The 23,456-nt window shown below is 37.9% G+C and overlaps 1 protein-coding gene and 1 non-coding gene across 4 annotated transcripts in view; both read right to left on the bottom strand.

Annotated features, from left to right (window-relative positions):
* Window positions 1-23,456, bottom strand: part of LOC127953344 (zinc finger protein 271-like) — an 838,866-nt gene that overhangs the window by 684,976 nt on the left and 130,434 nt on the right. The window lies entirely within an intron of this gene.
* Window positions 232-313, bottom strand: trnal-uag (transfer RNA leucine (anticodon UAG)). Its single transcript has one exon. It is a non-coding gene; the product is annotated as a tRNA-Leu (tRNA).

Below are 23,456 nucleotides of genomic sequence, written 5' to 3'. Positions count from 1 at the left end.
ATTCTGAAGAACAGATCAACACAGGATTGACTAAAATCGTCAGCAATGAAACTTTCGGTAGTCACTTAACCACAGAGGAGAACAGTGCCCCGGGAGCAGGACTCAGTCTGACTGCTTTAGCAGAAAGGAGATAGGCTGAGCACCTGGCCGCTGAAAGGCAAAGTGTACTCTCACCACGTTTTCAGAACCTTCATCGAGTACACACAGGGCCTCTGTAATTAAAACCACAGCTGGCAGCGGTGGGATTCGAACCCACGCCCCCAGAGAGACTGGAGCCTAAATCCAGCGCCTTAGACCACTCGGCCACGCTACCAGGTTGATAGTTTCTTTCCATTCCTTTTTCCACCTTCCACCTTCCGGAAATAGAGGCAACGCTACCACACTAAGCCCTTTTCAATGAGTAAAACTGGCTGTTTCCATCCTTTTGCCTACTTATTGCTTTCCACTGTTATTTTTTTCAATGAGTAAAACTGGCTGTTTCCATCCTTTTGCCTACTTATTGCTTTCCACTGTTATTTTTTTCAATGAGTAAAACTGGCTGTTTCCATCCTTTTGCCTACTTATCATTGAGGAACTTAAATTGTGAATGGGTTTTGGATAGCTTGGATGGTTTTGTCGTGGTGATTTTTTTAAATGACAATAAAGATGGAATTATTAATTTTCCTGCATTTTTAAATTCCAAACACTTCAAAACCTTTTTTCATACAGAAAAAAAAGTTATTCTGAGTAAATATGCATAGTTTCATGACTTTACAACACTGTATGGATAACAGAAAATTAAAAAACTGTCAGACATCTCATCTCACTCTGTCCATCTGTTTGAGTGTGTGTGCTTAGACTTCCATTGTCTGAGAGAAATAGCGCCCCTACAGGTTCAGTTACCGGACTAAAAAGGGAGGAGACTGTCTTTTGGTTTCGATTTTAAATCGGTTAAAATACAAATAAATACTTGGATTTAATTCACAGTGACAAGCTAAACCAACATATATGATTATTATCAGGTCAGGGCTCATTAATAATTGATGTGTGGTCAGTGATACGTGAGAAACACGAGAGATGAATCACCACTCTGAGCAGGAGCGTGTGGAATGATGAGCTCAGAAAAAACGAGTTTATTCTTGTTTTATAGCTATTAAAAATAAAGTATTGCAGCGATATCACACAATTCACCAATTAGAGCACACCAATAGCTAAATTAAGATGTTTTTGAACTGTTTGTGTGAAAATGAAATATTTGCGGCTGCCTATCTGAAATCACTGCCTCCGATCAGCGCGCACAGTGTCTCAGAGCTCAAAACAAACGAATTTATTCTTGTTTAAGAGCTTTTTAAAATAAATTATTGCCATAAATGCACACAATACATCCATTATAACACAACACGAGCTAAATGCAGGTGTTTGTGACCCGTTTAAGTGTGCAAGACTATTTGAAAGCGCGACTGGCAGAATAACATATATCTCTCGAGCTGCAGGATTCTGCCTTTCGTCGTAAGAACGAACACATCACGGACAAGATTATTTCAAAATACATAATAGCTTGGCTAATATAAACGAAAACAGCCACGTGAACATAAACTGTTGAGAATTAAATCTGAAGTGGATCTACTGGATTTTAATATAAAGTGACCGCATATACCAGCTGCTTCTGTCTTCAATTTTAATCTATATAAAAAAATTAAACTCATTCATCTTGGCTGCTTTTTTAATGTGTGTACGTATTTATTTATTATTTTGCTCTAACAAGACTTAATCTATATTTAATTAAATCAATTACATTTTATTTTACATTTGATTTGTCCATTTCTGCATCTAAACGCCTAAAAACCTAAAACATGCTCTATTATACTATTGTTAGCAATTTCTTTATCGTCCAAGTTATCTGGTGTACACGCTTTTATTTTCATAATAAACTCGTTTGTTAGATTATACACAGTTATAGTGGTCTATAATAAATATTGACAGGTTTTATTCAAGATGTTTAGAATGATCGCCGTAGGCTAATTTTTTAAAATGTAAATCCAAAAAAAAATAAATAAATAAAAAAAAAAAAAATTAAATAAATTAAAAACATTGGAAAAGAATAACTTGTACTTTTTTATACATTTTGTATAGTTTCATAGTTTATGCATTATAGTTATAAAAACAAACAAATTTTGCCACTCACATAGAAATCTTAGGCCTTATCCTTTTCTGACAGTTTTAGGGATTTTTAAAAATCCTAAAAAACCTTATTTGTGCTGCAAATAATAATTTCAAACTCATTTGATACTGACCTCTGACATCCTGTGACATGATATTTATTTGAATTTACATAATCTCATGGATGTAACAGTAAATCTGTTCAGCTCACAGATCAAGACTAAGCTCTAATGCAAGCAGAACTTTCACAAATGCTTTTAGGTCAATAAAATCATTACAAAACACTTACAAATCATTTAAGGGATTTGATAACACTGTAAAATAATGTCTAATTTGTTAAGATTAGCAAATGCATTGATAACACTTTATAATAACTGCACTCATTAGTAAATAGTCAGTTCATGCTTCATAAAGCCTTGTCCCAATATTAATAGTCAGTAGTAAGCAGTTTATAAATACAGCTATAAATAGCTTGTTCTTGGTTTATAAGCACATTTATTAAAAAGGAGAGTAAAGGGTCAGTTATCTTCCTATGAAAAAAATAAATAAAAAATAAACAAACAACAACACTGATTGATACAGAACTCATAAATGTTATTGTGGATTTATGATAAACTCAGCCTGTAAATGAATTCATTCTCCTCCAAGAAGACACAAGTAGTTCACACCAAACTGTTTTAACATGAAGCCATATACTGAAGATGTTAAATTGCGAATGGGTTTAGGATACCTTAAATGGTGTGGCCATAGCGATTTATTAAAGTAACATAAAAAAATACAATCGTTATTTTACTATATCTTTAAAATTTTTCATTCCAACTCTTCATAATTTTTTATATACGTAGAAGTCCTCATTTGAAGGAAGCACAGTAAGTTTCATAGCTTTATCATTTTCAAGAGCCAGCATAAATTTAAAACTATCATAACATATAAATCAAGCTTGCAATTCTTAGTACCAATAATGGCCACCAGATGGAGCTATAGGATCACTTTTAAATAATTATTGTAGAAACAAGTATGATTTAAATCATTTATAGAAATCTTTCAAAGAAAAATAATATGAATTTTATGTATTTTACTGATAAAATGACCCTCACTTAATTAGAATAACAAGCTGAAGTATTGTGAACTGTATATTAAGAATAATTCTTTATAGGCTTTATGGACAGATACGTTTTGAGTGACTTGAAGGATCAGCACCACATCCTCTTTTACCAGTTTAAAGAATGTATCTTACAGTACAGGTGCGGATGAATTTTGAATGGCTTGAATGGTTTTGTCGTGGTGATTTTTTAAAATATTAGTAAAAAAGTAACCAGTAAATGTCTTTTATTTTTTTAAGTGCAGCTTCTAAACACTTAAAAAAAAATTACACATAGAAGACAAGTCATTCTGAGGAAATATGCATAGTTTCATGACTATACAACACTATATGGATGATAGAAAATTAAAAAACTATCATACATCTGATGTCACTCTGTCCCTCTGTCACTGTGGGTAATGTGTGTGTGTGTGTGTGTGTGTGTGTGTGTGTGTGTGTGTGTGTGTGTGTGTGTGTGTTAAGTGAATTAGTTGTGAAACTATCAGGGAGCATTTAGTCTCCAGTGCCAACATTTTACAGAACTGCCACTTTCCTGGAGTCTCAGAATTACAATGTGTCAGGTTCTGAGAAATCAAAGATTCCAAAAAATGATTTAATTAGAATACCATGAAGTATTGTGAAATACTACATATTAAGACTTTATATATAGGCTTTATGAACAGATTAGAGTGACTCGTGAAGGACCAGCACCACCTCCTCTTGTCCGATGGTTTGAGGAATATATTTTCCTGAATCCGGGGTTAAGATTTAGGAGCTCATTTTTATTCCACCTCCTTTCCTGAAAGTCTGTCTTGCAGAATTTACTAAAAATTAATCTTCACATTAATTCCTAATTATTTTGCAATTATTTTTGTCAGTTCTTCTTGACCTGTTTTTTTTTTTTCTTCTTCTTTTCTGACCTCATGACCCAGTCAGCATTTTTGTACAATGGTCAAATCTTAACTTATCCATTTCTGTATTGCATTTGTGTTTGATATTTCTCATGGGTATTTCATAATTTTCGACTTTGAGTTAAAAACGTTTGAGTTAAAACTCTTTTTTAGCGCATTTCATCTGTAAAAGAAAACATGCCTAATGATTCTGCACATGAATATAAGGAGTTTTTCTCTTCCAGCTTTCCTGGAATATTGTATAGCACTCATAAATGATTAAATAAAAAATAATGGTAGTTATTAAGATTGATATGGCTTGGAATTGGTAAAATGTGCTTGGAAAAAAAATCACAATAAAACAATGTTTTAATGTTTAAGTTTGGAATATTAAATGACATGAATGAATGCTATATAAATATTGTTCATGTTAACATAATGTTTATAAATGAAATCTTATTGTAAAGTGTTACTAAATATATATATATATATATATATATATATATATATATATATATATATATATATATATATTGTTCTGTGAATGTGATTTTAAAGTCTAGATGATTCGGATTAACCCTTTAACCGCCATACCCTTTAAAACCTCACTGCCAGAGGGATATTGTGAATGCATGTGCCCGCTGGGCACAGTTTACCTGATGCCACCGGGGTGGCGATGGCATTGGTGGCTTGAGCCCGCCATCGCTGCTTGCAGCTATATTTAGGGCTCAAGCCCAAAGGGCGAGAGGCCTATTGTTTTCATTAGGATTATTTTTTATTATTATTATTATTATTATTATTATTATTATTATTTTTTTTTTTTTTTTTTTTTTTTTTTTTTTTTCAACGTCTCGGGGGCTTTTGGGGCCCTTAACGTGCTTAAAAAGTCTTGAAAATTGGCACACAGATTGGAACCTGCGGCCATTAGGGCCGGGCAGAGACTGATACACGGGCGTGGCACAGGGGCTCTACAGCGCCCCCTGGAATATGGAGGGCCATATATCATACACTCTTGCTCGTAGACGTATGAAACTCGGTACACATATAAATCTCATCAATCCAAACAACTTTTGTATTGCATATCATAGGCTCCGCCCAACAGGAAGTTGGCTATTTAGGGTTTAGTATTCAAATTTTTCGTCAAAGTTGTGGGTGCTTTTGGGGTCCTTAACATACTCAAAAACTCTTGAAAATTTGCGCACACTTTGGAATCTGTGGCCTTTAGGAGCCTGCAGAGGCTGGGACCCGGGCGTGGCACAGGGGCTCTACGGCGCCCCCTGGAACACAGTCAGAAATGTTGATGTATAGCTCACACATACTTGCACATATTCATAAGAAACTCAGTACACATATAGATCTCATTGTGCCGAACAACTTGCGTATTGCATGTCATAGGCTCCACCCAACAGGAAGTCAGCTATTTAGAGTTATGTAAAAAGCGCATGCTCTGGAATTTGAAATACTTGTCATAGGTTTTTTTCTCGATTGCCGCCAAACTCGGTCAACATGATCTCAAGACACTGGGGATGAAAAATTGCCAGGGGATTTTTGATATCTCAAACGGTTTGCTCGTGGCGAGGCGTTGAAATTATGGCGAGAAATGAGAAACAGGAAGTGTCTAATATCGTCCACATACATTTCCTGATTTTAATCAAACTTCATCAGATTATTCGTTGTATGATGTCGATCGCATATATGTGACTATAAGGAGTCAAAGTTATAGCGCCACCAACTGGCAGAAGGAAGTGTGTCATTTTCAAAATGATTTGAATTCAGCATCTTATTATTACTCGATTTGCTTCAAACTTCATCAGAATAATGTTAAAACACAGCCGATATAAATCTGCAAGGGGGATATTGATATCTAAAAAATTGTTGGCGTGGCAACATGTCAAACTGGAATACTTCTCAGGTGATTTTGAGGCAAATAACATACTTAGAATTTCACAAAACTCTGAACACACATCAGTATTTCTGATAGGAACTTAAATTGTGAATGGATTTTGGATAGCTTGAATGGTTTTGCCGTGGTGATTTTTTTAAATGACCTTACAAAGGGAATCATTATTGTATTTTTAAATTGCAGCTTCCAAACACGTCAAATAATTTTTTCATACAGATGAAAAAGTCATTCTGAGGAAATATGCATAGTTTCACGACTTTACAACACTGTATGGATAACAGAAAATTAAAAAACTGTCAGACATCTCATCTCACTCTGTCCCTCTGTTTTAGTATATGTGCTTCAGACTTCCATTGTCTGAGAGAGATAGCGCCCCTACAGGTTCAATTCCCGGACTTTTACTTTCACTTTTAAATCGGTTAAAAATCTGATTATTACCGGTTCAGGGCTCATGGATAAATTATTTCTGGCCAGAGATACGTGAGAAATAAGAGAGATGAATCACCGCTGTGATCACGAGCGTCTGGAGTAAAGAGCTCAGAGAAAACGAATTTATTCCTGTTTTAAAGCTTTTAAAAATAAATTATTACAGCGATATCACACAATCAACCAATTAGAACACACCAAGAGCTAAATTAAGATGTTTTTGAACTGTTTGTGTGAAAATGAAATATTTGTGGCTGCCTATCTGAAATCACCGCCTCCGATCAGCGCGTACAGTGTCCAGCTCAAAACAAACGAATTTATTCTTGTTTAAGAGCTTTTTTAAATAAAATATTACCACAAATGCACACAATAAACCCATTGTAACACAACAAGAGCTAAATGCAGGTGTTTGTGACCTGTTTAAGTGTGCAAGACTATTTGAAAGCGCGACTGGCAGAATAACATATATCTCTCGAGCTGCAGGATTCTGGCTTTCGTCGTACGAACGAACACATAACGGACAAGATTATTTCAAAACACATAATAGCTTGGCGAATATAAACGAAAACAGCCACGTGAACATAAACTGGATCTACTGGATTTGAATATTAAAGTGACCACATTTACCACTTGCTTCTGTCTTCAATTTTAATCTATATAAAAAAGGAAACTCATTCGACTTGGCTGCTTTTTTAATGTGTGCGTATTTATTTATTTATCTTTTTATACATTTTGTATAATTTCATAGTTTGTGTATTACAATTATAAAAACAAAAATAAAATTAGCCACTCACATAGAAATAGCTTAGGCCTTAACCTTTTTCTGACAGTTTTAGGGATTTTTAAAAATCCTAAAAAAACCTTATTTGTGCTGCAAATAATAATTTCAAACTCATTTGATACTGACCTATGACATCATGTGACATTATATTTATTTTAATTTACATAATCTCATGGATGTAACAGTAAATCTGTTCAGCTCACAGATCAATACTAAGCTGTAATGCAAGCAGAACTTTCACAAATGCTTATGAGTCATTTAAGGATTTGATAACACTGTAAAATAATGTCTAATTTGTTAACATTAGCAAATTCATTGATAACACTTTATAATAACTGCACTCATTATTAAATAGTCAGTTCATGCTTTATAAAGCCTTGTCCCAATATTAATAGTCAGTAGTAAGCAGTTTATAAATACAGCTATAAATAGCTTGTCCTTGGTTTATAAGCACATTTATTAAAAATGAGAGTAAGTTATCTTCCTATGAAAAATAAAAGATAAAAATAAACAAACAACAACACAGATTGATACAGAAATTTTATTGTGGATTTATGATAAAGCCTGCAAATGAATTCATACTCCTACTCATACTACTCCATACTCCTTTTTCAACATTATGCCTATATACTGAGATGTTAAATTGTGAATGGGTTTAGGATAGCTTAAATGGTGTTGCCATAGAGATTTATTAAAGTAACATAAAAAAATACAATAGTTATTTTACTATATCTTTACAATTTTTCATTCTAAATCTTCATAATTTTTTATATAAGTAGAAGTCCTCATTTGAAGGAAGCACAGTATGTTTCATAGCTTTATCACTTTCAAGAGCCAGCATAAAATTTAAACTATCATAACTCATAAATCAAGCTTGCAATTCTTAGTACCTATAATGGCCACTAGAGGGAGCTATAGGATTACTTTTAAATAATTATTGTAGAAACGAGTATGATTTAAATCATTTATAGAAATCTTTCAAAAAAAAATGAATTGTATATATTTTACTGATAAAATGACCCTCACTTAATTAGAATAACAAGCTGAAGTATTTTGAACTGTATATTAAGAATAATTCTTTATAGGCTTTATGGACAGATAACGTTTTGAGTGACTCTTGAAGGTTCAGCACCACATCCTCTTTTACCACTGTTTAAAGAATTAATCTTACAGAATAGGTGTGAATGAATTTTGGATAGCTTGAATGGTTTTGCCGTGATGATTTTTTGAAATAATAGTAAAAAAGGAACCAGTAAATGTCTTTTTATTTTTTTAAAGTGCAGCTTCTAAACACTTTAAAAAAAAAAATGTACACATAGAAGACCAGTCATTCTGAGGCATATTTCCTCAGAATGACTGGTCTCATGACCATAGTTTCATGACTATACAACACTATATGGATGATAGAAAATAAAAAAAAACTATCATACATCTGATGTCACTCAGTCCCACTGTCACTGTGGGTAATGTGTGTGTGTGTGTGTGTTAAGTGAATTAGGTGTGAAACTATCAGGGTGCATTTAGTCTCCAGCGCCAACATTTTACAGAACTGCCACTTTCCTGGAGTCTCCAGAATTACTCGGTGTCAGGCTCTGAGAGACTTAAGATTCCAAAAAATTATTTAATTAGAATACCATGAAGTATTGTGAAATACTATATATTAAGTCTTTATATATAGGCTTTATGCACAGATTAGAGTGACTCGTCAAGGACCAGCACCACCTCCTCTTGTTCGATGGTTTGAGGAATATATCTTCCAGAATCCAGGATTAAGATTTAGGAGCTCATTTTTATTCCACCTCCTTTCCTGAAAAGTCTGTCTTGCAGAATTGACTAAAAATTAATCTTCACATTAATTACTAATTATTTTGCAATCCTTTTTGTCAGTTCTTCTTGACCTGCTTTTTTCTTCTTCTTTTCTGACCTCATGACCCAGTCAGTATTTTTTGTACAATGGTCAAGTCTTAACTTATCCATTTCTGTATTGCATTTGTGTTTGATATTTCTCATGGGTATTTCATAATTTTCGACCTTACAGTTTGAGTTAAAAGTCTATTTTAGCGCATTTCATCTGTAAAAGAAAACATGCCTAATAATTCTGCACACATGAATATAAGGAGTTTTTCTCTTCCAGCTTTCCTGGACTATTGTATAGCACTCATAAATGATTAAATAAAAAATAATGGTAGTTATTAAGATTTATATGGTTTGGAATTGGTAAAATGTACTTGGAAAAAAATCACAATAAAACAATGTTTTCATGTTTAAGTTTGGAATATTAACTGACATGAATGAATGCTATATAAATATTGTTCATGTTAACATAATGTTTATAAATGAAATCTTATTGTACAGTGTTACTAATATATATATTGTTCTGTGAATGTGATTTTAAAGTCTAGATGATTCGGATTAACCCTTTAACTGCCGTATCCTTTAAAACCTCACTGCCAGAGGGATATTGTGAATGCATGTGCCCGCTGGGCACAGTTTACCTGATGCCACCGGGGTGGCGATGGCATTGGTGGCTTGAGCCCGCCATCGCTGCTTGCAGCTATATTTCTTCTTCTTCTTCTTCTTCTCCCGAATGAATCACATTTTTGAGGGCTTTAACATGCTCAAAAAGTCATGAAACTTTGCACACGCGTCAAACCTGGTGAAAATTTTCGTCTGATATAGGATTCAGAAGAGGGTGTGTCAAAATGGCTCGACAGCGCCACCTATACCAAGAAAATCAACAGCCTTCCAGCTATGTTTCGCGTACATGCACGAAAATTGGCACACATATGTAACACACCAATACCTACAAAAAAGACTCTTGGAGCGAAATTCTAAACCCAACAGGAAGTCGGTTATTTTTAATATTATGAGCATATTTTGTGTAATTTTGGTCATTTCCATGTGTTGTACTTTAACGAACTCCTCCTAGAGAGTTCTTCAAATCAACACCAAATTTGGTATGCCTAATCTAAAGGCCTTTGCGATGTTAAATTGCGAAGATCTTGAGTTTTCGTTGAAGGGCGTGTCTGTGGCGGCCTGGCGAATTTCGATGATTCGCCCTGAAAAATGAAGTTGCTATAACTCACACATACAATGTCCAATCTGCCCCAAACTTCACATGTTTGATGAGACTCCGAACCTGAACAGAATGACATGCCCATATTCAGTTATAGTCATAGCGCCACCTATTGGCAACAGGAAGTGACATATTTTACGCTGCGACGAACTTCTCCTAGAAATTTTATGACATCAATGTCTTTTTTGTGGTCAGTCTAATCTAAAGGCCTGTGCGATGTTCAGTTATGAAGATCTTGAGTTTTCGTTAAAAGGCTTGTTCATGGCGCCGCAACGAAGTTCGATGTCTCGCCATGGGAATAAAATATGTTATAACTCAGGCATAAAATGTCCGATCTTCCCCAAACTTCACATGTGTGATAAGAGTCCTGGCCTGAACAGATCTGCAGGCCAATATTCCACCGGGTGTGGCAGAATGGCTCTATAGCGCCACCTATACACTTTCAACGGAGTGCGCCTCGAGCTATGTTTCACGTACATGTACAAAAATTGGTACACACCTGTAACGCTCCAATACCTACAAAAAGTCTCTTGGTACGAAATCCGGATCCCAACAAGAAGTCGGTTATTTTGAATTTTCCCTTCAAAATTGGTGTTGTTTTTGCCATTTTCAGGGGTTGTACTTTAACGAACTCCTCCTAGAGATTTATTCAGATCAACACCAAACTTGGTTAGTGTAATCTAAAGCCCTTTGCGATAATAAATTGCGAAGGACTTGAGGTTTCTTTAAAGGGTGGGTCCATGGCGGCCTGACAAATTTCAATGTTTCGCCATGAAAAAGGAAGTTACTGTAACTCAGACATACAATGTCCAATCTGCCCCAAACTTCACATGTTGGATAAGACTCTTGACCTGAACAGATCTACATGCCAATATTCAGTTATAGTCATAGCGCCACCTATTGGCAACAGGAAGTTACATATTTTACACTGCGACAAACTACTCCTAGAAATTTTATGACATCAATGTCTTTTTTGTGGTCAGTCTAATCTAAAGACCTGTGTGATGTTTAGTTGTGAAGATCTTGAGTTTTTGTTAAAAGGTGTGTCCATGGCGCCGTGATGAAGTTCGATGTCTCGCCATGGGAATAAAAGATGTTATAACTCAGGCATAAAATGTCCGATCTTGCCCAAACTTCACTTGTGTGATAAGGGTCCTGGCCTAAACAGATATGAAGGCCAATATTCCATCGAGTGTGGCAAAATGGCTCGATAGCGCCACCTATACACTTTCAACGGAGTGCGTATACACTTTAAACAGAGTGCGCCTCGAGCTATGTTTCACGTACATGTACAAAAATCGGTACACACATGTAACACACCAATATCTACGAAAAAGTCTCTTGGTACGAAATCCGAATCCCAACAGGATTATTTAGAATTTTATCTGCAAAATCAGTGTTGTTTTGGCCATTTTCAGGGGTTGGACTTTAACAAACTCCTCCTAGAGATTTATTCAGATCAACACCAAACTTGGTCAGTGTAATCTAAAGTCTTTTGCAATCTTAAATTGCGAAGATTTTGAGGTTTCGTTAAAGGGCGTGTCCATGGCGGCCTGACAAATTTCGATGTTTCGCCATGAATTAGGATGTTGTTGTAACTCAGGCATAAAATGTCCAATCCTCCCCAAACCTCACATGTTTGATAAAAGTCCTGCCCTGAACACATCTGAAGGCCAATATTCCACTATAATGATAGCGCCACCTGCTAGCAACAGGAAGATTGGCACATATATGGAATAAACATTGATATATTCTACTTATATTTATGAGTTTAAACGCATATTTCTCACCGTTCACCTATTAACTAAAGCCACTCGCTGCCGATGAGCCCGGGTGCGAGGGCCCGTTCATCGCTGCTTGCAGCTTTAATTCATAATTGAAATGCAACGCTGGAAATCACATGAAAACCCATGAGAGTACTGCACAAGTCCCATTGACCCCCCCCCCCCCCCCAACAAGCCAGTTTAACCCTCTGGGGTTCTTCGGTCATTTATGACCCGAAATTTTTTTTAAAAAAAATGTTACAAATCGTAGCTTCATCGGAATGGTCCGAAACTTGGTGACTTTTTTGGTACTTGGTATATGAACACCCCAAAAAATTGGGGACAGGATTTTAAAAGTCTAAGTGGTCGTAAAAAAAATAGTCACACTCAGGGTCTTCGGGTCAAAAATGACCCGACATAGGAAATGAATGGGAAATTTGCAAAAATATGAAAATACTGAGTTTTTTTGTGTGTACAATCTACAAATCAGCCACGATGCAGAAAAAAAGCATACAACAGTGAAGGGGTGAATCTCTAAAACATCAAGAGTGCAAAACAGACAAAAAAATTCACACACACACACACACACACACACTTATACACACAAAAACACACACAAATGAAAGTATCATTGCAAAAGCTAATTTTGGGAAATGTGTTAAATAAAAGAAATTATTCATCAATGTAAGAAATAAAGTGCACAGCAATAAAAGCATGAGGCTGTAAGCCATCAAGGTTGCAAAATAGACACACTCACTCACACACACACACACACACACACACACACATAGGGAAATATGAGACTGGTGAAACTGTAACAGAGATATGTGAGAATATGTGAAATAAAATCAATGAATCAAATAAAGGGGAGACATTGGATCCAAAATGCAAAAGTCACACACCATGTCTCTCTCTTGAACACACACACACACACACAAACACACACACACAAGCACGTGTGCACGCACGCACGCACACACGCACAAACAGAGTAAGGTCAAAGGATGGAATTCTTCCCTAGTAACCTCCAGGCCTATTCGAGCGACCCAGGCTCAGCGTGACACTTTTTTTATTTTTCTATTTTCCATTTACATGTACTGTTTGAAAATGATTATACGTTTGCTGTTATTTTTGTTTTTTGTTCATAATTGCTGTTGGCAATTTTGAAGAGTTACTGTTCATTGAATTGCAAAAAATAATTTTAATGGAAATGTTTATAATAAAAGGTAAATAAAAATATGTTATGATTTAAATAATGTAATTTTTTTTATTAAGTTAGAATTAAAACAATGGGTAACAAAATGCTTTCCATTTGTTCTCTTTCTAGTGCAATGTTCAGGTTTGACTGTATTATAAAGTAAAACTGGCACTTGAAATTACCATTTAAATCAACCAAACAAACAAAAAAAAAAAAAAAAACTTGACAAAAATAGTCTTTGAGAATCTGTGATTATATATTAAAATCCACAACCTGAAATAAATAGGCAAATATGTGCAAAAATCACTAGAATTCACAAGCCTTTCTACAGAGAGCTGTACATTCTCTCTAGTGGTAAAAATGTGCTATTGCATGATAAAAATGCTTAATTTGTCCACCAGATGGCACCAATCTAATTTCAAAAATTGTTTTCTATAGGCCTTGGCTGTACTTTAAAATAAAATACAGCATTAATAAAAATAAAAATAAAAATACATATATATATAAATTTTCTATTATATTCAATGGGAAAAAATGGATCATAATTATTGCATAAAAATTCATTATTCATTATTATTATCATAAAATTCTCTCAAAACACAAAAAAAGAAAGAAAAAATATTATTGAACAAAAATACATTTGATTGATTTTACTGAAAAAAAGTATACCTGAATCCCGGCCTCTGGGTCATTTTTGACCCGAAGGTCCTGAGTGTGACTCATAAATGAAGAACCCCAGAGGGTTAAATACCTAGGACATCGTAAAATCTTTGCTTTTAGTCCCTAGCTGCTGCTATTAGCCATGTCGGCTTTTAGTTCCAGCCTTGCTCGTGCTATCAGTCATGCTATTAGTCATGCCTGCTATTAGCTTTTAGCTTGTAGCATCTAGCCATGCAGTTAGTCATCATTGTTCTTTGAGCGCGGTTCTAGCGTGCCTGCCTGCTGCTACTATGCCACGATGAGAAGGAACACAACCTCTCAAACTTTATTTCTTTTCTCTTCCGTTTGAGAGTTTCGTGTTCTGAGTTAAGTTTTGTAACGTCCGTTCAACTTCAACCAGCCCACACGACTCTGCACTTTCAGCCAACGCCCAACAACCACAGGCTTCCCAAGACGTCACTTCAGAGACTGAACTTCCAGCCAATCAACGACCTCGGGATAGCCCTTTCACCGAGGCTCCTTCTTCACAGGAGATGCAAGTAACTTTACCTCCAGACTGTGACCTTTACTGGTGTATCTAATATAATTTTAACCTCATTGAGGAACTCAATGCGAGCACTAATTACGTGATTGATGGTTGTTCATGTTTATGCAATTTAACGTATTGCTGTGAACTTGGGATTCCATATTTCCATTCTCTTAAAACTCATCTTTCCCTAACTTTCGATCTTCCTGCAACTTGTGTGAATGTGTGTGTGAGTGCGTTTATGTGTTAGATTAGTTTATATGTCTTAGATTTATCTGATTAAGCCTTATTCATATTGAAAAGAGAAGTATCTTGTGTTTTGTGCTTACAAGTTAATGTCTTAAACTGCCGATCTTGTTACTGTGCTAATTAATAGTGTTTTCACTATAGTTTGGATATTAGTATCCAGCGCAGATTTGATGTTAAATGGCTAGTTCACTGAAACGCAGGGCGTCTGCGTGACCAGCCGTGAAACAGTGATTCTGTTCAAATTCCCTTTAAAATCTTAAATGATTCCCTTTGAGCTAAATGGACCTGTTTCCCTTACACATTTAAAGTTCAACGATCAAACCCTAGTATGGATGTAAACGAACATGTTAAATATAGTATTCAAAACAGGTAAATATATTTGGAGTAAGGTTTAGTTGAAACTGACGCTCCGGACCACGCGTCTCATGATGAGACAGACACAACACCACAGAAACAAAAGAATGAGATACATTCTAACTTAACTGTGGCATTAAACTTAGTGAGGCTTGTTTAAAATATGGCGCATACAGATTACTTAATAAAGTGCAATGAAATACCTTGTATCTGCAGACGATGTATGTCTGTTTGTGGATTGAGACTTCTTCACCGCCTACAGGCTCGGATCATCCTTGCAAGCACGGGCAAGCGTGAAATGGAATAACGGAGCAGTTTGGTAGCTGAATTATAGTAGGCCGCCTAATAATGATAATAAAATACAATAATAGGAGAATGAGTCTAATATCGTCTTGACTATAATCGATACGTAATACTATCACCACCACCTAGGATGAATAGGCATAACTTTGAAACGCAGGTGATGTCGACTTTTGCCAGAAGGGAACTGCGACCCATTGAATGATGAAATTTTTTTTTTTTTTTGAGGAGATACAGAACAAAGGCTCCTGCGGGAGCAGACACTGCTGCGGCAGTGTGGAGATACAGAAAAGGCTCCTGCGGGAGCAGACACTGCTGCGGCAGTGAGGAGATATGGGAAAAAGGCTCCTGCGGGAGCAGACACTGCTGCGGCAGTGAGGAGATACAGAAATAGGCTCCTGCGGGAGCAGACACTGCTGCGGCAGTGAGGAGATAGAGAAAAGGCTCCTGCGGGAGCAGACACTGCTGAGGCAGTGAGGAGATACGGAAAAAAAACAGATAAGTAAAGGGGGGCATGAGAAGAAGAGGAGAGATAGCTGCTTTGGCCGTCTGCGGAGCTTGCTTCGACTGCTGTAGTTGTTGAAAGTGAAAAAAAAGTGAAAGTGACATGACATTTAGCCAAGTATGGTGACCCACACTCATAACTCGTGCTCTGCATTTAACCCATCCAAAGTGCACACACACAGCAGTAAACACACAGGCACCATGAACACGCCCCCGGAGCAGTGGGCAACCATTTATGCTGCAGTGCCCAGGGAGCAGTTGGGGGTTCGGTGCCTTGCTCAAGGACACCACAGTCATGGTATTTCCAGCCCAAGATTCGAACCCACAACCCTAGGGTTAGGGGTCAAACTCTAACCACTAGGCCCATCTTCCCCCTCCTTGGCTGTGGGAAGAGTATACAGGTTAGTAACATTTGATGGGGCAACCTAAAAATTAATGCGTAGCCTACTGTGTTGCCAGCTTAGCGATTGGTTCCCTAATTTGACGATTCCTTAAGCCTTTGTCCACATTAGTACGTTCCTGTTGGAAAAGCATCATCGTCTTGTTTTGGCCTTCCGGCCTTTTTAAACAGCCTCAAAACGGATACATTTGGAACACTGGTTTCACATTGTAGTATAGAATGTGGAAACAGAGGCTTCTGAAAACAATGAATATCATTTAGTCTTGTAAAACATACCAATAGACATGATTATGGCAATAACATTAATTGCAGTTATGTGCTATTCACTTCCAAGCAGTTTCTAAAGATATTTACTTGAATGCTTTTCATATTATAGTCCTAGAAATACAACAGAATTTTTTACTCACGCTTGCAGCCCAGCAGCAAAACGAGGGTAGTGGTGTATTAGATAAATTATAAGCGATCAGGCCAGTAAATGGTGAAATATGTCCCTAAATAAATTGGTCCTGCCAGAATAATTGCATGAAACTTATGTCTGTGTGAGGTTTAAACCTGCACGGTAAGGCAGATAATATCTTTGGACATAAAAAATGGCATCGTCATCCAACAGAACTACGTCATAACCTCATTTAACAAACTTTAAGCCACCTTCCATGGCACACGACATTTGGACACGATTGTCACATTTCTCCCTCTAGGCAGTCGTGCAGAACTTTAAACTGGTCGTGCAGCAACTGTTACCTTGGCATGTTCACCATGGTAAAATTAATAATTTTAATGAATATAATGTATGAATACATCGTCACAAATCAGATGACCCCCTAAATAAAACAGTAGGTTTTATGGGGCTAATCAAGTAAATAATGCTTTAATATTTATTTCTCCCATAATTATTATAAACCACCATTTTACATAAATTGTGTTTGAAGAATAATGTTAACGTTAACAAAATATTGGTAATTCTGACCTCGCACCGATAAATTTGATTAGAATACATCACATCCAGTTGGGTGTTCGCATACGGTCTAGTCGCAGAAGTTCAAATATTTGAACGCATCTGAGGCTCAAATTAGATCTGAAATTACCGTATACGTATGTGATCGGAACTCCACGCGGCTCCCGCACTACTTTCTAGCCGCGAACCTGTATTTAGCGTCTTCACCTGAAAATGTATTGATTACGACGCGCGGTCTGCGCCGCTAGAGGAGGCAGCCTCAAACTGCGCCTCGGCCGGAAAAGCCGCGGTGACAGGCTGAGCCACGGTGGGTAAGAACTGAGGTGTGATTCCAGCGCTCGAGGGGAGCCCGGTCTTGATCGGATCAATCGTGGTGTCAAGCGAGGCGAGCTCGGGCTTTGCACGGTCTATTGGCCAAGACGTGTGGCTTGGCGAGAAGAGAAGCTGTCGCGGTGACGTTTGATGGTGCTCAGCGGCCGTGTTTAATGATCATGGGTATCAGCAAAAGTAGCAGATCTGAAAACTCTCCGGTATGGATCTCATCAGTGGAAGGAAAATTGGGTCTGTGATAAGATGGCAGACAGAGCGAACCGGGATGCTGATGAACCGTCAATGGAGACTGGTAGGCTAATTCAGCTGTATTTATACCATAAGATTGATTATCTTAAGTGGCTCCACCTGTGCTCCTCCTGAACCTTGTTATGAAACTGCATTCAATATTGTGATTATCGCGAATACCGGTATATCGTCACACACTAAATTATCACATATCGATAATTGTTTGAATACCACTGTTATCGCCCATACTGGTATATCGCGACACCCATAGCTACAACAATCTGGTGCTTCTGATTCAGCTACTGTAAGTATGTTTTTTCAAGTATTTGCTATTGTCTGTTCAAATGTGTCACGTTGTGTGTGTGAGAGAGAGTCAAACAGTGGAGTCAGCTGTCTTATCCGTCCATGGCTTGTGTACTGCAAACACATATAAGCTTCATCACTGTGTATGTCACGCCACTCTGTTCCTCTTCCGGGCTTGAACTGATCGTAAAACTAAAGACATTATTAACTGTCTTTACATTTATTTTGAAAGAGGAAGCTTGCGATTATGGGAAGGGGCATTACATTTCGGACGAGTACTTGCGGTTTCGGCCAATCACAATGCACTGGCTCAGTTGGCCAATCAGAAAAGACTGTGCTTGTTGGAGGGAGGGACTTTGTAGAAAATTATAGAGGACCTACAATAATGTACAGTATTTTATTTACATTAAAGCATGTAAACATAGTCTTGTTAGTCCAAATGCACAAAATAATGTTTAAAAAGCATTATATGACCACTTATAAACCATAAATATAAATGATCTAGACAAAACTAAGCCTTAAGTGAGTTATGCATCAACAGTACCCTTATGAAAATTAACCATGGTTTTACTACAAATAAAACCAAAAAACCATGGTTACTATAGTTAAACCATGGTAACCACAAATGAACCATGGTTTTGCTAAATTAACCATAGTTTAACCATGTTATTTGTAGTAAATCTGTGGTTATACAAATGGTAGTCAACACGCCAAAAAAACATGGTTTACTACAGTTTTACTATGATAAAACCATGGTTATTTTTCATAAGGGTACTCAACATGAACACCACATATTTGCCTACAGAGGCCCGCATGTGAGTTGATGCTATCTGGGAAGGGTCTCTTTTTTTAAAATTGAGATTAATCTACAAGCTAAATAAATAAGATTTCAATCTTATGTTTGGACAATATTGATGCTACTATTTTAAAATCTGGAATCTGAGGGTGCTAAACAATTAAAATATTGATAAAATCATCCTTAAAGTTGTCCAAATGAAGTTCATAGCAATGCATATGTGGCGAGTGGGGCGGGGCCGAGAGGCGTGGGAACGAGGAGTGAGGCCAGGTGTAGTGATTGGAGATGAGCTGCACCTGCGCCCCAGTGCCAGTATCGAGTCCCACGTAGGAGATGGAAGGATATAAAACTGGAGCGACTATAGTGAAGGACGAGAGAGGACCAGGCCTGGGACATTATTTTATGTGTTTGCTTTTTATTTGTGCGCGTCAGTCGCCGTGAGGGGCTGACGTGCTGTTTTGTTTATTTTTGAATTATTAAAGTGTTTTGATTGTGTGCCGGTTCCCGCCTCCTTCTTCCGGATGATAAGGAAGTTCGTATCATTACAGTGGTGCCGAAGCCCGGGAGAAGGAGGGACGCGCTGCTGAAGATCCCTCGCCGCTGTGGTGAATCCGCGGTGCCCTCGAGCAGGCGAAGCATGTGCCGCCATGGACGCTCGAGGCGGTGGGCTGGAGCGAGTTGCCGGGGACAGGCGAGCTCGCTGATGGCCGCCCACGATATGGAGGGGTGGCTGCCGTCCGTGAAGGAGCGGAGGAGTCGGCGCCGTTCGCTAGGGGGCCGGAGCCTGCCGCCTCCGTGATGGAATCCGGAGGGGCAGGGAACGGGGGAATCCTGCCGCTGCCCAAAATCGGAGGAGCCGTCGCCGTCCACCGGGCGGCGGAGGAGTGTCGTGCCGTCCGCCGAGGGCTGTCCAGTGCCACCGCCGGGCACCGCGGAGGAGATCACCCAGCTGGTGGAGGGCCAAGCAGCAGTGCGTCTGGGAACCGGATTTTTTTTTTTTTTTTTTTCTCTCCCCTCTCTCTTCCTTGTCGCTCCTCCTTCCATCTCCTTTTCTCTCGCCTCGTCTCTCCTACCCCCAGGTTCCCGCAGGTCCCAGTGAGCGGTCCCCCCCGGAGGGAAGGGGGGGGGGGGTAGAGCGCAGTCTCGAGGGTACCCCCCGGCCTGCGAGGGGCGATGGGGGTATGTGGCGAGTGGGGCGGGGCCGAGAGGCGTGGGAACGAGGAGTGAGGCCAGGTGTAGTGATTGGAGATGAGCTGCACCTGCGCCCCACCGCCAGTATCGAATCCCACGTAGGAGATGGAAGGATATAAAACTGGAGCGACTATAGTGAAGGACGAGAGAGGACCAGGCCTGGGACATTATTTTATGTGTTTGCTTTTTATTTGTGCGCGTCAGTCGCCGTGAGGGGCTGACGCGCTGTTTTGTTTATTTTATTTAATTATGTTTTGATTGTGCGCCGGTTCCCGCCTCCTTCTTCCGGATGATTAGGAAGTTTGTATCATTACAGCATATTACTTATTAAATTTTTTTTGTTATATTTACAGAAGAAATTTGATAGAAAAATGTTTTTTTTGAGGAGGTGGGGTAGTGCACAATAGGCTCTGTGGCACGGCCTAAGCTTTTGTTCTTAATGGCATTTTTTTTTTTACATTACTTTTACTTTTTTATACTTTTAGTTTTGAAACCAGTACTTTTACACTTTTACTTGAGTAAAAAGCTTGAGTTGATACTTCAACTTATACAAAAGTCTTTTTAAACCTTATTGTGTATAGTTCTACCTGACTGATGAATGTGAATCAGCTATTTGTCTTTTTTTCATGCTCTATTGCCAAGTTCTTGAGTTTACAGAAATTGCTAGATTTCAAAAATTTAAGCAAATATCTACAAAAAATCTACATGAGAATTGGCCAGTAAAACTTAAATATTAACACTTGAAAAAAAGCTGAAAAGTAAGAGATGAAATTATATAAAAAGTAAGAGATGGAAGAGATTAAATCCAATTCAATAAGGAACTTTATTAAAACCCCAACAAGTCCAACTTCAACCAGCCTTGCTTTAAAATTGAGACATCAAAAAAAGACCTTCCTTGGGACATGTTCAAAAATGTGCCTTTACACTCTATTACAGACTTTTGCTTGGGGCTGCTTACTAACTGAATTATACTATTCCACAAATAATAATATAATACATAAAAATAAGTGCAGTCTTCCTTTGGGGAAAAAAATAACTCTCCGAATTCAACGGAGTCCATTGTTGTGGATGTTCAGAGTTGCTGCAGTAAATTGCAGAAAGATTTGTAAAAACAAAACAAATAAAATATCTCTGAGAAACTTGGTCAAATGTCAACCAGAAAATGAACACATTCAAACATTACAGAAATCTCCACTCTGTTCATGTTTGCTCTACAACATTAAATACAAATTAATGTCTGCAAGAGACATTTCCTCCACAGAGAGCAATAGAGATCTGATAGAACATAAAACCATAAACTGTTGTGACCCACAGAAGGGCTTTACATTTATTTCCTCTTACTACATAGTGGACAAATGGCAAGAAAATTAGAATATTTCCTCATGGCCAAATACAGAACAACATGCAGAACATCAATGCAGAAACATCCTCCTGAGCCATCCCTCTAACTGATCAGTTTATTCTTTATAGAGTGGACCCAGGGAGTGCCCATCTCAGACCTGATTCCCATGAACAGGCGCTGAATCACCTCAAAAGTATATTTAGTCTCTTTTGGATCATGGTTCAGCATGTACAGCAGGCCCATCAGGTTCACAAATGCATTGGGTACATCACCAAGATGACGCATGACAATCTTTTCCTCAATGACAATGACAACATCATTGTAGGAAACTGGAAGGGGCTCTTTCACATCTTCAATGACCAAAAGGATTCCAATCACCATTCCTTTGATGAAGTCCTCCCCAGGATCTGTTGGCTTCATGCTAAAACAAACAAAAAACAAAAAGGTGCCTGTGCTTTAGACATGTTTTGCTATTTAGTGTATCCACACAGAGGATGCCTGAAATGATGTGTAACCAATGCCCATTGTGAACTAGGTTTTGTATCATTAAACAACATTTTGCTGCTTACCTCACATCTCTTCATCAATGTAGAAGGATTTTCCTTCATCTACCATGGCAGTCCCTGCAAAGCTGCAGCTCTATTCCTTTGGTTTGATGCCTGCAAAAACACAATACGTGAATTCAATTGATATCAGAACTCAGATTTTTGTCAACCCTCAAATGACGGAAATTAACTCTTATGTGCACGAAAAGTACTGTACTTTCGACTGAAAATTACAGGCTTTAAAGGGACATTTAACAGTTTCCTTACTGGGTAGGTGTATTTTCAAATGTGCACAATACTGTGTATCACTACAAGTCTCTGAAAAATTGCACAGTTCACAATTTAACCTTGAAGTCACCCGCTTTAAATGGGCTTGACTATAGTCTCTAGTTAAATGTTTTTTTCAGAGATTATTATGTCCTAAAGGAGCACACACACCGTCTGCATAGACACAGGGAAGAGGATAAAATACTTTTTTTCTTTTTTAAAGCAGGTCGACCCGATTTTATACGACATAAGGCTCCTTTTCCACTGGCCCCAAAAAAACATAGACAGTAAAAGAAATGGACAGAGTTACGCCGTAGATTTTAACGGAGACCAGTGAAGTCTTCTTACATTTTTTTACAAAAACGTCTGCTACGGAGCCATAACATGAGATAAAAGGTAACGATATAAGATAAAAGGAGCCTTTTATACATTGTGATGTTTCTTTAGAAATAAACAGTGGACAAAAAAAAAAAAAAAAGGCTATGCGTTCTATACTAGACTGAGACTTGTCATGGCACTTGTATACTGTTGTTGTTCTCTTGTTGACCTGACTGCTTCTATTGTTCTCATTTGTAAGTCGCTTTGTATAAAAGCGTCTGCTAAATGATTAAATGTAATGTAAATGTAATGTAATGTAAATAAGCTGAACCAAGGGTTTAGTTAAGCAATGATTCTGGTGGGCACTTATGGCTTGCAACGTTCACGATTTTGTTCTGGCATGCTCAGTTTACGACAGTGGTAAGTCATCTAACCGACCTCCAGATGGGCTTCTTCAACCGCTGTCTGTCCCTTCGAGACCCTGGTCACATATCACTCTAGATTTTGTTACCGTCCTCCTGCCCTCTAATGTCATGACGGTCGTTTTGACCGTAGTGGACCAGTTCTCGTAGGCGGCACATTTCATACCCTTGCCCAAATTACAGCCAAGGAGACAGCGGTCACTGTCATTGATCATGTCTTTCGGTTACATGGCCTCTGGGTAGACGTGGTTTTTGACAGGGGATCCCAATTTATATCCAAATTTTGGGAAGAATTTTGCAAATTGTTAGGAGCGACAGTTAGTCTGTCTTCTGGTTATCACCCTCAGAGTAACGGCAATCTTAGGGAGCCAACCAGGATTTAGAGAGAACGTTGTGATGTTTAGTCTCCAAGAATCCTTCTTCCTGGAGCCAAAAACTCTCTATGGTGGAGTACGCTCACAACTCGATTCATCCCGCCTTCCATGTGTCCAAAATTAAGCCCGTGTTTT

This window comes from Carassius gibelio, chromosome B3 (genome assembly GCF_023724105.1).
Source record: "Carassius gibelio isolate Cgi1373 ecotype wild population from Czech Republic chromosome B3, carGib1.2-hapl.c, whole genome shotgun sequence".
Classification (NCBI taxonomy): Eukaryota; Metazoa; Chordata; class Actinopteri; order Cypriniformes; family Cyprinidae; genus Carassius; species Carassius gibelio.
This window is presented reverse-complemented; position numbering and strand designations above follow the sequence as displayed.